The sequence below is a fragment of the Syzygium oleosum genome, unplaced genomic scaffold (assembly GCF_021117445.2).
Source record: "Syzygium oleosum isolate NSW1041296 unplaced genomic scaffold, Sole_v2.1 Sole_v2.50, whole genome shotgun sequence".
Taxonomy (NCBI): Eukaryota; Viridiplantae; Streptophyta; class Magnoliopsida; order Myrtales; family Myrtaceae; genus Syzygium; species Syzygium oleosum.
Genome location: NW_026607534.1, coordinates 954,584 through 968,699, shown reverse-complemented (window position 1 = coordinate 968,699; position 14,116 = coordinate 954,584). Strand labels below are relative to the sequence as shown.

General features: G+C 44.2%; 1 long non-coding RNA gene across 1 annotated transcript; it reads left to right on the top strand.

Annotated features, from left to right (window-relative positions):
* The first annotated feature begins 6,632 nt into the window (after positions 1–6,632).
* LOC130136808 (uncharacterized) lies at positions 6,633–9,013 on the top strand. The gene is made up of 2 exons (XR_008815536.1): positions 6,633–6,803; positions 8,702–9,013. It is a non-coding gene; the product is annotated as an uncharacterized LOC130136808 (long non-coding RNA).
* Positions 9,014–14,116: the final 5,103 nt, after the last annotated feature.

Genomic DNA, 14,116 nt, shown 5'->3' with positions numbered 1-14,116 from the left:
AAAGATATCCGAGTGTTTATAGCGATTAAATCTTACGGTAAGATTTGTGTATAATTCTTTCATGAGATTGAGAGATTATTTCGTGAGTAATTGGGGCTAAACACTGCATGAGTTATTGGGTGTAATTGGGGCTTGAGAAACACTGAGAGTGTTGGAGTGACTCGAGTGTCGTTGTAATCTCCGTTGTATCGCTTAATTTATAGTGGAATTCGTTACTGATCTCCCCGTGGATGTAGGTCACTACAATCGAACCACGTAAATTTGGTGTCCGATTTATTTTCTTTTTCTATCTATTTTATTGTCGATTGCTTGCTTCCGCAACAATTGGTATCAGAGCAAGGCTTGCTTAAGTTGAAGCGAATCGATGGCGACAGAAGAAGGAAAAGTGAGAATCAACAGATTTGATGGGAATGATTTTGGTTTCTGGAAGATGCAGATTGAGGATAATCTATATAAGAAGAAACTGTACTTGCCCCTATCTAGGGAGAAGCCTGAGAAGATGAAGTAAGCTGACTGGGAATTGCTGGATAGACAAGCTTTGGGTGTTATTCGGCTGACATTGGCTAGTAACGTCACGTTTAACATCGTGAAAGATAAGACTACTACGGGTTTGATGGAAGCCTTGTCGGACATGTACGAGAAGCCTTCTGGAATCAACAAGGTCTATTTCATACGACGTCTGTTTAACTTGTAGATGAGCAAAGATGCATCAGCTGCTGAACATATCAATGAATTTAATGTGATCGTTAGTCAATTAAGTTCGGTTGACATTGACTTTGAAGATGAGGTATGTGCTTTGATTATCCCCATTGCCTAATAGTTGGAATACTACAGTTATTGTTGTTAGTAATTCCTCTGGGTTAACAAATTTGACATTTGATGGTGTTCGAAATTTAATTCTGAGTGAGAACATCCGTAGAAGAGAATCTGGTGAACATATATCTGATGTTTTAGTAGGTGAAAATAGAGGAAAAACCAGTACATGTATTAGCAGAAGTGGTATAAACTCGAATAAACGTAGTCAGTCTAGGACTGGTAGTATTGTATGTTGAAGTTGTGGCAAGGGGGGCATCTTAGAAAGGACTGCTTTAAGTTGAAAAACAACAAGGATAAGGGAATTAGAGTTGAGTCTACGGATGATGTTGCAGTTGTAGCTGATGGTAATTCGGATAGTGCTGATTTTGTCTTATCTGTCACTGATGATTCATTGTTTGGCGGATGGATTATGGATTCTAGTTGTTCTTTTCATGCTACACCAAACAGGAACTGGTTTACTACTTATCAGTGCACGGATAATAGTAAAGTGCAGTTGGGGAACAACGCTGAGTACAATATTATAGGTGTTGGTGAAGTTAGAATCAGAATGCATGATGGTACCGTGAAGACATTGACTAGAGTGAGGCATGTTTCAGAGTTGAAGAAAAATCTAATTTCCTTAAGTGCCTTGGATTCAACTGGGTGTCGGTATTTTTAAGAATGTAGAGTTCTGAAAATTGTTCGAGGTGCATTGGTGATAATGAAAGGAATCAAGCACAGTGGCCTATATGAGCTTCAAGGTGAGATAGCAATGGAATTCGCTGCGGAGACATCAGATGCATCTGTTCGATAGTCTGAATTGTGGCATATGCGTTTAGGGCATATTAACGAAAAAAGTCTGAAGGTTCTAAGTGAAAGGAATTTGTTATGTGGTTATGTTGCTAATTAATTGAATGTATGTAGGTGCTGTGATTTAAATCAACAGCGGAAAGTGCAGCTCAGTGCGATTGTTAGAGAAACCACGGATATTGCAGAATTAATTCACTTAGAAGTTCACAGGTTGTCACGATTTCCTTCGAGGAAGAGTGCTAGATTTATGCTAATAGTTGTAAATGACTACTCGAGAAAGACGTGGGTGTTTGTGCTAAGGCACAAGTTTGATGCTGTTGTCAGGATCACGCATATGCCACAAGTTTGATGCTTCAAGGTGAGATAGCGATGGAATTCGCTGCGGAGACATCAGATGCATCTGGTCGATAGTCTGAATTGTGGCATATGCGTTTGGGGCATATTAACGAAAAAAGTCTGAAGGTTCTAAGTGAAAAGAATTTGTTATGTGGTTATGTTGCTAATTAATTGAATGTATGTAGGTGTTGTGATTTAAATCAACAGCGGAAAGTGCAGCCTCGGCGATTGTTAGAGAAACCACGGATATTGCAGTAATTAATTCACTTAGAAGTTCACAAAGTGTTGTCACGATTTCCTTCGAGGAAGAGTGCTAGATTTATGCTAATAGTTGTAAATGACTACTCGAGAAAGACGTGGGTGTTTGTGCTAAGGCACAAGTTTGATGCTTTGTCGATCAGTGCAATTAAAAGCTTTGATCGAAAAGGAGACTCGATAAGACGATCAAGCAAAGCGGATTGACAATAGTATGGAGTTTTGCTCGGTACTGTTAAATGAATTATGCATGAAGGAAGGCATAGTGAAACACCGCACTAGTGCTATTAAACCACAACATGTTGCAGAGTTGATGAGCAGAACGTTACTAGAGATGGCTTATAAAATGTTCTCTAGTGTTGGTATGACTAGAAGGTTTCTAGCAGATGCGTTTGATACGGCAAGCTATCTGAAGAATAGATCCCCATTGACTGCAATTGGATGTTGGACTCCCGAAAAAGTGTGATCAAGTAACGTTACTGATTATTCTGTTATTAGAATATTTGATTGTTCATGTTATGTTCGAGTTAGTGATGGTTAGTTCGATGGAAGGGCAAGAAAGTGCATATTTCTAGGTTATGCACAAGGTGAGCGGGGCTATCGGTTGTAGTGCCCGGAATTAAATTCACATATTGTCAATGTAGAGAAGTTACATTTGACGAGTCTCCAAGATTTAGCTAGGAGTGATTTAAGCAAGAAATTCATACGGATCCAATGTTGTTCACCTTGAGGTGGAGTTGCAACCAAAAACTCCTGAGATAGCAGGTACTAGCGGAGTAATCGACACAGATGATGCTTATAGTGAGATGGAGTCAACAGAGCCAACAATTGTTGTAACCGCTAAATTTGACAAGATGTGTATTTGATCTCCTGACATATATGAATGTAATGATGGTTTTTCTTTATTTGCAGTTGAGGAGGTTGTGTCGGAAAATTCTTGTGGAGCAGTTAAAGGTGCAGGTGAAGTTGGTCTTCTGATGAGATCCATGGTTATGACGAAGTTTAAGCGCGACTTGGACTTAGATGATGTCTATGGCAATTGAGCCCATTAGGGCTGTGGGAGAGTAGTAGTGAAATTCTGACGAATCGATCGTGACTTGGCTCAAACATCGAGCCAATATGGAGATTGTTAAAAATATGTCTCGATTTTGAGCCCGTAAAGGAAAGTTTCCTAATTCAAGTAGGTTTTCTATTTTGAATAGATTTCCTAATTGAATGGTTTTCAAGTTGGAAAAGGTTTCCTAATTGGAGAAGGTTTCCTAAAAAGAGGTTTCCTAATTTGGATCCAATTCTTGCCTATAAATAATAAGGGGATGTTATTGGTGAAGATCATTAAAGAAAAGCTTCTGATAGTGAATTACACTCTAAAGATATCTGAGTATTTATAGCGATTAAATCTTGTAGTAAGATTTGTGTATAATTCATTTGTGAGATTAAGATATTATTTCGTGAGTAATTGAGGTTAAACACTACGTGAGTTATTGGAAGTAATTAGGGCTTAGGAAACACTAAGAGTGTTTGAGTGACTCGAGTGTGATTGTAATCTCCATTGTTTCGCTTGATCTATAGTGGAATTCGTTACTGCTCTCCCCATGGACGTAGGTCACTACGACAGAACCACGTAAATCTAGTGTCCGATTTATTTATTTTTTCTGTCTATTTTATTGTTCAATCACTTGTTTCCACAACACATTCAATAACCTCACGCAATCATTTGCAAGACTCAAGAAATTCTTGTCTGGTTTGTAAGAATCCTACCTTACTTTTTTACTAGAATTAAAATTTACATTATTTCAAATATATAGAGTCGTGAAGAGAGCATTAATACGTGAAGCATACTCCCATGACACATTGATAACCTTTACGCTCCTTTTTGGCGGAAAAATGCACTTTCAAAAATATTTTTCTTATTTTTCAGCACTTTCGGTCACTTAGGAAATAGAGTCGATGCAAAATATTTTTTTCAATTAATGAAAAACTATACTGGAATTTAGGAATACAATTTCGTGTTTTAAAAATCATAATTCATCTTGCAGAATACACCTTGAACTCCACTATCACGAGGCCTTCTCAAGTGTCAAATCCAAATGCCTTGTCGATGGACTCGACACCTTGACATCTCCACCCTGGACCTCTGCAACTCAGACCCAAGTCCCAGCTAGTTGGGCATGGGTCCATATTTCAAACTATACAGACTCGGGCCCCATGGATCAGGCTCGAATCCACGACATTTGGACCTCTGCGTCCGAACTGGAGTCCCCGAGGGTCAAACCTTAGTCCTTGGTACTCGAGACTTTTTGTCTCAAAAGTGGACTTTAGAGTTTTCTGAGAACATAGATAAGAAAATGACCACAAAATTTTTTCCAAATACCAATCAAATACACAAAATCAGACTAGTTTTTTTTTTAAGTAATTTTACAGAGAACAATTGTCAAGAGAATTTATTTTCTCTGAAACAAGCAAACTATGAAACTCCTTTGACACTAAGGCTCCGTTCGTTTGGCGGAAAATATTCTCCTTTTGGAAAATATTTTTCCGGAAGTCATTTTCCTGGAAAATGTTTTCCCGGAACATAATTTTCCGGTGTTCGGTGATCAATATGAAAAAGTTTCGAAAATATTTTTCGGCAAGGCCGCGACCGGGCGGCGGCGGCGACCGGCGGCGGGCGGCGGGCGGCGGCGGCGCGACCGGCGCGGCAAGCGGCGGCGGGCGGCGGCGGCAACCTATGCGGCGGCCGGCGACCTTAGTGAAGAAGAAGAAGAAGAAGCTCCGGAAAATGATTTCCGCTTTTGAAGAAGCGGAAGTCATTTTCCATAAACTTAGGCTATTTTGTGAGGAGGGGAAGGAAAATATTTTCCCACGGAAAACGTTTTTCGCCCCCCGAACACCGGAAAATCCGGAAAATATTTTCCGGAAAAATATTTTCCGCCAAACGAACGGAGCCTTAGAGTACTAAAATCTGCTTTCCCTTTTTTATGTCATTTGGAAGCGGAGATTTCCTAAATTACCCCAAGTGCTCTCCTTGTTCTTCTGCTTGTGGCCACTCGGGCGGCCTATGTTTTGGAACACACGATCATAAGTTGGTGCACTCAGGGAGACCATGAGATTTGGGATGACGTGAAAAGTTCCTCGTCAATGAGTGGTCCCCCAACGTTATTTTGGCTTGTGAGCATAATTACCCTTGACAATCAACAACCAGAGCATTTTATTGGACTAATTGGGAAAAATTATTTAAAAAATCCTAAACCTATTACACTTATGTCAATTCAATCCTTAACCTTTCAGTTTTGCCAATTGAGTCCTAATTTTTTTTACTTTTTGTAACAGTCTGAATTTTCGATCCTTTTCCCGGGATTTAAGAAATGAATATTTCGGCCAATGCACTTATAGTGAGATCTCACTCGGGACCCGCGCATTCTCGGGATGCTAACCTTAGGGGTAGGGTCGTTACAGGATTGAGTTCGCACGACCAAAGAACTCGACCTGGGTTCGATCTTCGACCATATGGATTGACGAGGGAATGTTTTGAGCCAACCGAGACCGGTCTACTTGATTGATTGTGTCCGAAGGGAACTAGCGACAGACCCTCACAATTATATGACAACCGAGGTCGTCCCAGGTAGAGTAAACTTAAACGTGATTTGACTTAGTGTCAGTACGGGTCGAGAGCGCGTAATCCCAATGGGCCACCCGTTAGCCAGAGATAAGCTAAAGTCGCGATTGTTCGATTTTAGTCATTTCTTGGAATTCGGGCCTGGGAATCGAGAATTTTGAAAGTGACAATTTTGGACGGCCGATGACTTTTTTGGCTTGGCCAACCTTGGGGCCATCCATTTCTCGCAAAAAATGGATTTCGGTGCCTGGGGCCTAAAATTACTGCTTTGCCCCTGTGGGCACCGAGGCCGGATTCGGAGGCCGTTTGAGGTTATTTTTCGCGGCCAAGGTCATTTTGGGGTGGCCACGCACATTCATAGTCGTTTTGGCCAAAAATTGGAATTTCGACAAAAATTGGAAAAATAATATTATTTTATTCCCGAGACTTTGACGTGGATTTTCGAGGGCTTGCGCGATGAATTTCGCGATTCCGACGCCATATTATGTTGGCCATGCACATATGGAACACGTATGTGTGAAAATTGGAATTTCGGTTCGGGATCGGAAAATTACGATTTTGCCCCTAGGCCTATTTTTGGGTATTCCGAATTTTGGAGATTTTGGAAATTGAATTTGGGGATTAAGTGTGGATAAATATCAGCCCCAAAATATTGGACAAAAACGCCCTTAGATATTTTGGTTTGGAAGAATGTGGACCAAGTGTTTTAGGGGCAAAATTGGAATTAAGAAAAAAATTGGTCAAACCTTGGACCAAATATTTAATTTTTTCTCTCCTCTCTCTCTCTCCTCATTCCCTCTCTTCTCTCGGCAGCCCCCCCCCCCCCCAACAGAGAACTCTCTCCCTCTCTCCCTCACAAAAAATCCTCTCATCTCTCTCTCGGCCTTGGACCGCCGATCATCGCCGGAGCATCGCCGGAGCAAGCCGCCACCGCCGATCGCCGCCGGCCAGCCGTTCCCCCTTGCCGCTCTAGCCGAGTTAGTCTAGAGTTCGGGTAAGTCGCGATCTAATCCCTATTTAGGACGTCGGGTATTTTCGGACTCGTCGGGTATGGTTTAGAGGATTTAGAGGTTGATTAAGGTGTCGATAATGGTTTTTGGTGGTTGATCGTGGTTATTGGTGGCTGATCATGACTATTAGCGGTTGTTGCGGGTTGGATTAGACGTCGGGAAATGAGTTTAGGCGGTTGGAATTCGGTAGAAATCGGTTCGGGTTTGAATCCGTGAGGTTCGGGGTGAATCGCGGATTCACGGTTACTGTACCCGCTCGGTTTGCTATTTTTTTAGAAAATTTTGTAGGCCGAATTTGAGGAAAGTTTCTTCATGAAAGTTGTTTCCAACATCTTGAGGTATAACATATTTTAATTTGGGAATTTTTGGAAATCATTTGATGCCATTCGGAAGTCCATCTTTGGACCGAAATAAAACTGCCCGATTTACTGTTCATCCGACCTTCGGGTCTGTTCGGATTTTTATAAATTTTTCCAGGCCTATTTTCAAAATACTTCCTTCACAAACGTTGTTGGAGACATTCGTGGCTATAACATATAAAAATTTCAAAGCTTTTCAAGGTGATTTGGGTGTTGAAATAAATATATTTTGAGGACAAAATGGTCTGTTGGAGCGAGTTGATTTTCGTCTGACTTCAAGTGACCAAAAGAGGTGTTTCTAGTTGGAACTAAGTTTCGAGTTCTGCACGGAAAATGTTCAGCAAGATGTTTTACGCAACGTGTCCAAATTTTAGAATTTTTGGAGTTCGTTTACTATTTACTTAGATGGGATTTCGGTCACTGTTTAGGGTTCGGTTTAGGGGTTTATGTGGCTGTTTTGGGGGCTGAGATGAAGGCTGGTATTTGGTTGTCGTGGGCTGAATATGGCGTGGCTGTGTGCCGTGTGTATGTAGCCGTGAGGTGTGGCGGTGTGGTAGTGTGAATGCGCATTGAATTCGCGTGTTAAATGTGTATGGTCGTGTGGTGTATTTGTATGACGAGAACGTGTGTTTGTGAAGTGTACATGAGATGTGAATTGGTGTGTGGCTATGAATGCGTGTGAGGTGTGTATGTTTGGTAGTGCGACTGTTGACCGTGTGTAAGTGCGGTTTGAGTGGAACGAGGATACGGAAATGTGGAATTGGTTGGAAAGGATCCGTCCTGAGGCGTGTACGTTTACGCGGGACGATGCCGTCCCGACGAGGTGACGATGCCCGGCCCGACGGGGTGACGATGCCCGACGTGGGTCGAAGACCGTTGGCCTGATGCGTTTTACGCGGGCGCGGTAGAAGGAAAGTGTGTGTAGGATTCCGTCCTGAGGCGTGTTCGTTTACGCGGGACGATGCCGTCCCTGACGAGGTGACGATGCCCGGCCCGACGGGATGACGATGCCTGACGAGGTCAGAAGACCGTTGGCCTGATGCGTTTTACGCGGGCGCGGTAGTGGTGGAAAGGTTGAGAATGAGCGGGATTTGGCTTGACATGTGAGGATTGTGAAAGTGATGCATGGTGTGAGTTAGTGTGCGAGTGTGTTTGTATCGCGTGATGCAGTGCGCGATTATGGGGTATATCTGCTAGGCATGGTATGGGACGTGCCCAAGTAGGTTTTGCTTTATAATCGAGGCAGCGCGCCGTGATGTACCGCTGTGGTATGATTGGCGTGTGTATTGATATGTGGAAAGTGTGTGATGGCATGTGTGCAAGAATTGTATGTTGGGATTGTGGGCTAATGTGCATGGTGCGTATGCAGAGAGTCCAGGTATGTGTGAATGTTCGATTGCTGGTTGTGTGGTTGTTCGGTTGCGCGTTTGAATGTGTCTGGAATTACGTGATAGCCTAGGTGGGGCTTAGGTTGTGACTTATTGAGATGTGATCTCATGGTTGTTTCAACCAAACCATTTTAGAGCCCCTGCCTGAATGTCGAGATTGAGGTCGACTCGGAGTCGTCAGGTGAGCAGACAGCTGCGGAGGATTGAGGTGGTGATGCCGAGGACAGTGAGTCAGAGTGGACGCCTTCGAGAGGGCGTAGGGGATAGTTCTGGGGAGGAGGATGCGCCTCATTTTTGGATAGTGCTGACCTAGAGAGCTGATCTTGATATTTTGGTGGTTTGGAGTTTATAGTTCGGTGTGCTTATAAATTATTTTGTGGTTTGTATTGGCGGATGATGTAAATATTTGGAAGTGTAATATATGCTTGGTGGTTTGACGATTTGTTCTTTCCTGGTGTTCTCCAATTTTAATGTCCGGGAATTTTTATTGCTTCCGCCGCGAGTTAACTCTGATGGATCGTTGGGTCGGCGACGTTATTCCTGGGACGTCGCACTCTGTTCGACCGGAGGCGGGATGTCGCGGGCTCGACGGGGGTTCGGGGCGTGACACTTTTTGCCAACTGAGTCCATCTTATCAATTTTGAGAAGAATTCGCTGATGTGGATGCCGGTTATCTTACATACACGGCCTGGGCTAACGTGAACAATTTTTAATAATATTTTGATATTATTTTCAAATTTTTTATTTTTTCTTTCTTTCTTTCCTTTTCGTTTTCCTTCTTTACTTTTATTTTTTCTTACCGGTGGCCGGCTAGGGTTGTTGGGCCCTTGCCGGCCACTAGGCGAGGGCTGCCGAAACCCTCGCCGACCGCTGGCAATGGCTGTAATGCCCTTGTCAATCGCAAGTGAGGGTCACAGCCCTTGCCTAAATTCGAGCGAGGCAATTGTGGCCACGGGCGAAGGTGGCCTCGCCTGAGGCCAAAGCGAAGCGGCCTCACCCGCGGCCATAACCTTCGAGCTCAAGCGGCTATGGCCACTAGGGCTTCGAGCAAAGTGTCTATACATGCGATGACCCACAGTACTTGCCCAAATTCGAGCTTGAGGTCAATGGTTATAGCCACGGGCGAGGCCAGCCTCTCTGACCTCAGGCGAGACCGCTTTTGCCCGTGGCCCGCGAGGCTACCTGGCTCGCGGCCGCAATGGCCTCATCCAGATCTAAGCGAGGCTGGGTGAGGGTCCGGTAGCCTTCTGCCAGTGGCCAGCAAGGGCTCGACGACCCTCACCGGCCATTGATAAAAAAAAAAGTAAAGAAGGAAAATAGAAAAAAAGAAAGAAAGAAAATCAAAAAATTCAAAAGATATTAAAATATTATTGAAAATTATCCACGTCGGTACCGGCCGTGTCACGTAAGACGACTAGCGTCCACAACAGTGAAATTCAGCCAAAATTAACCGGAAAGACTCAATTGGCAAAATATGAAAATGTTTATGATTCAATTGAAAAAATTGAAATTTGACAAAAAAATTGGCAAAAAAGTGATAGATTTAGGACATTTTCAACAATGCATGATACCATGTCATCGTGTCATTAGCACATATATGGATGTGGCAACGACTAAGATGCACCGACACGCTATTTGAGCGTCGGAAGCGATGTCCGACACGTGTCGCGTGTCCGACACGCTCCGACACGCTCGGACACGCGGCCGACACGCTCGGACACGCGGACAACGCGTGTCGGAGATCCGACACGAGGTCAACGCGCCGGACACACCGGCGACACGCGAGTCGGGAATCCGACACGCGATTTTCGACACGCACGGGGTTAATTTTACAAATTTCCAAAAATTTAGGAGTCAAAATGTAAATTTATAAAAAAAAGTAAAAAAAGTAAAAAGAAAAGCAGAGAAAGCTCGATTACTTCTGTCTGCCCTAAGCTTCTTTCCTCCGCATAGCTCCTCAAGACCCTTTTCTCCGCTGTGATTGCTTTTCTTGAACGTTTTCTTGCATCTCGCTTTTCGCTGGGTACCGTCTGCTCCCCACCCGCCACCAAATTACCCTTCGGCGCCACCGCTCGAGGCCTACCCAGGGCCTGTGTCGCCGCCGCCTCAACCTCCCTTCGAGGGGTACCAACGATATTTTGCCAGAGGGTATCCTCCGCCGCCGACGTCGCCTCCTCGTTACCCCACCACCACCGTCGCAGCCGACGTCATTCCCCTTTTGCAGTGCCGGTAATGATCACTCTCTTTGTGTAGTTTCAGTCATTTTGCCCCTTTTCTTTTTGTACCTTCAGTATGCTTCTTTTCAAAGAGACCTCTGCCTCCTCTGGTTGTGATCCCCCAGAGGGAGGATTGCAAGTCTGAGAAGTCTAGAATACAAGACATGCTGCCTCTATTATCCGGTTTTGAATAGATATTAACAAATGGTGGCTTGTTTTTACTGTAAATTCATTTTAGGCTCCTTTTTTCTTATTATTTATTTATTTGTGGATTTGAATCAAATTAATTTATCATGTATATATAAAAATTTACTTTTTATATACGTGTTGCAACGTGTCGGAATTCTGTATTTTTGAGAAATAACGTGTTGCGTGTCGTGTCGTGCCGTGTCGCATGTCGCGTGTCGGTTCTACTTAGGGCAACGATCCAGTAATTGGAATTCTTAAAGGTTCGGCCCATGCAGCCAGAAGTGCGAAAATGTATTTCCTCACTGGATTCCACTATAAGAGCACGAGCCTGGTAAAATATGTGTTTCCCACAAGACTCGCCAAAAGTGCAATAGAGTTAAAAACTGATAGCAAAAGCTCACATCAAACTCACAAGAGCACGAGCCTGGTAAAATGAAGTAAAAAAATAACAAATAAGTGAAATCTTGCGATTCGGTTGGGTGTGCGGTGTCTTCCTCCTCTCCCAAGACGTCCATGACCCTCAAGGATTTTGCTTCCACGTTCTAAAACTTGTTTCCCAAGTGTTGAATGTGTTCCGTAAATTTTAAATATAGGTCCCACAGTTTCTATCAATAGGTTTGATTTTTATGATAATCACTTTTTCACGTATGCCAATCCGCTTCTGTCACACATCCAACCATGATCTCCACCACTCTTGTATTGTAGGGATGACTATTTTCACACTTTTCTCGGACATTAACTGGTTTGGCTTCATTCCAGTCACTTCTGCTTAGTGTGAGCTAACCGCTTTAACCACGTGTACGCCAGTCTTTAATGCCACGTGCGAGGCCATAATCCCTCCAACTCGAGATTCAAGGTTGGTTGGCATCATCATAAATGGCCACGTCAATTTTGCATGTGTTAAACCTCCTGCATGTCAAATCTATCCCAATCATGGCATGATCAGGAAATCTCTCAATTGGTATGATATCCTGCTTGATATGATCGATGCCTCACAAAACCAATTTCTTTATCAAAATAGTCAATATCTATTTTGCTTATTTTTAGGTGCAAACACTTTGTAAAAAAAAAAGAAATTGACTGAGGGATCTAAAAAAAAGTGTCAGAAAAGTTCTAAACCTTTTATATTAGTGCCAATTTAGTCCTAAATCTTTTTTTGGTGCCAATTCAATTCTAAACCTTTTGTCTTTGTGCCAATTCAGTCCTTCCGGCTAATTTTGGCTCAATTTTGCTTATGCGAACACCGACCGGCCTACGTGGCACCGCCAGCGATGACGTAGACAATTTTTAATAATATTTTAATATTTTTCGAATTTTTTTCTCTTTTCTTTCTTTTTTTTTTCATTCCCTTTCTTCTTCCTCCAGCCGGTCGTCGGTCTGGCAATCGGCTGGAGGCCCTGCCGGCCACAAGCGAGGCTCGACCCTCGTCGAATGGCCGCGAGGGTAGCCTCACGATGGGCTGGGTGAGGCTCGCCCTCGCCGGCCATGAGGGAGGCCTGACCTCGCCGGATGGCTGCGAGGGCGGCCTCGCGATGGATTGGGTGAGGCTCGCCCTCGCCGGATCTAGTGAGGGTTGAGCCTCGCCGGCCATGGGGGAGGCCCGACCTCGCCGGATGGCTGCGAGGGCGGCCTCGCGATGGATTGGGTGAGGCTCGCCCTCGCCGGAACTGGTGAGGGTTGAGCCTCGCCGGCCATGGGAGAGGCCCGACCTCGCCAGATCCGGCGAAGTCGTGCCTCGCCCAGCCCAACTCGAGGCCACCCTTGCGGCTATCCGGTGAGGGATCAAGCCTCGCATTGGGTTGGGCAACGCTTGCCCTCGCCGGATCCGACGAGGGTCGAGTCTCGCCGGCCGTGGGGGAGGGTCGAGCCTCGCCGAACGTAGTCAGATCCGGTACGGTCGCACCTTGCCCAACCCAGCTCAAGGCCGCCCTCGCGGCCATCCGGCGAGGGCTTGAGCCTCGCGCTGGGCTGGACAAGGCTCGCTCTCGCCAGATCTGGCGAGGGTCGAGCCTCGCCAACCATGGGGGAGGCTCAATCTCTCCAAATCCGGCGAGGTTGCGCATCGCCCAGCCTAGCTCGAGGCCGCCCTTAAGCCATCTGGTGAGGGTCGAGCCTTGCCGGCCATGGGTGAGGCCCAACCTTGTCAGATCTGGTGAGGTCGTGCCTCACCCAGCCGCTGGCGAGGCTCGCCTTCGCCATCGCAGACAAGGACAAGCCTCGCCATTGGCCGGTGGGGCTCGCCGGCCTTGGCCTTCAGTTGGTTGCCGGACTGGCGATTGGCTGGAGGAAGAAGAAAGGGAAGAAAAAAATAATTAAAAAAAAATATTAGCCAAATATTAAAATATTATTAAAAATTGTCCACGTCATCGCCAACGCTGCCATGTAGGCCGGCTGGCGTCCACATCAGCAAAATCCGACCAAAATTAGCTGGAAGGACTGAATTGGCATAAAGATTGAATTGGTACCAAAAAAAAGTTTATGACTAAATTGGCACCAATACAAAAGATTTAGGACTTTTTTGACACTTTTCCCGAGGGATCACCGTATAGCCATTTGAGCAAACAAAGCCATCCATCAGTGGAAGCTTGCGTGGGAACAATTGCTGGCGTGTGCATATGAAACAAAACGAGGCTTTGCAATAATTAGAATTATACTCTTAACCGTCGAAGGATTTATGCTTGTTCGATTATCCATGCATGTAGTTACTGTCGTATACATATGCCGACACTACTGCTTTATATTCTAATTTTTAACACGTCGACATCGTATGGTTTCATTCGTCAGTAACTCTATTGTCCTTTCCCCAACAAATATAAAAATTGTCTGCACACGGATTTTCATAGAGAATTTTTTATTAATCCCACATCAATCCGTAGAGAACTTATATCGATGATGACGTTGGATAGAGACTTGAATACCAACAAGTATAGGCATAAAATGTATTTTTCTTAATAAAAATAGGGAGATGCAATTCCTTATTCGGTCAAAATATGATTATCAAAATGATGTGACAATCGGTCGTTGGCCTATTTTAACTTTTAAATATAATTTAACTAAATTATACACAAATGAGAACATAAAATCTTAATCCCACAACATGAGTTTTCTTTGTTGTTGATATGCAAATCTTCATTGGTAAACCTTG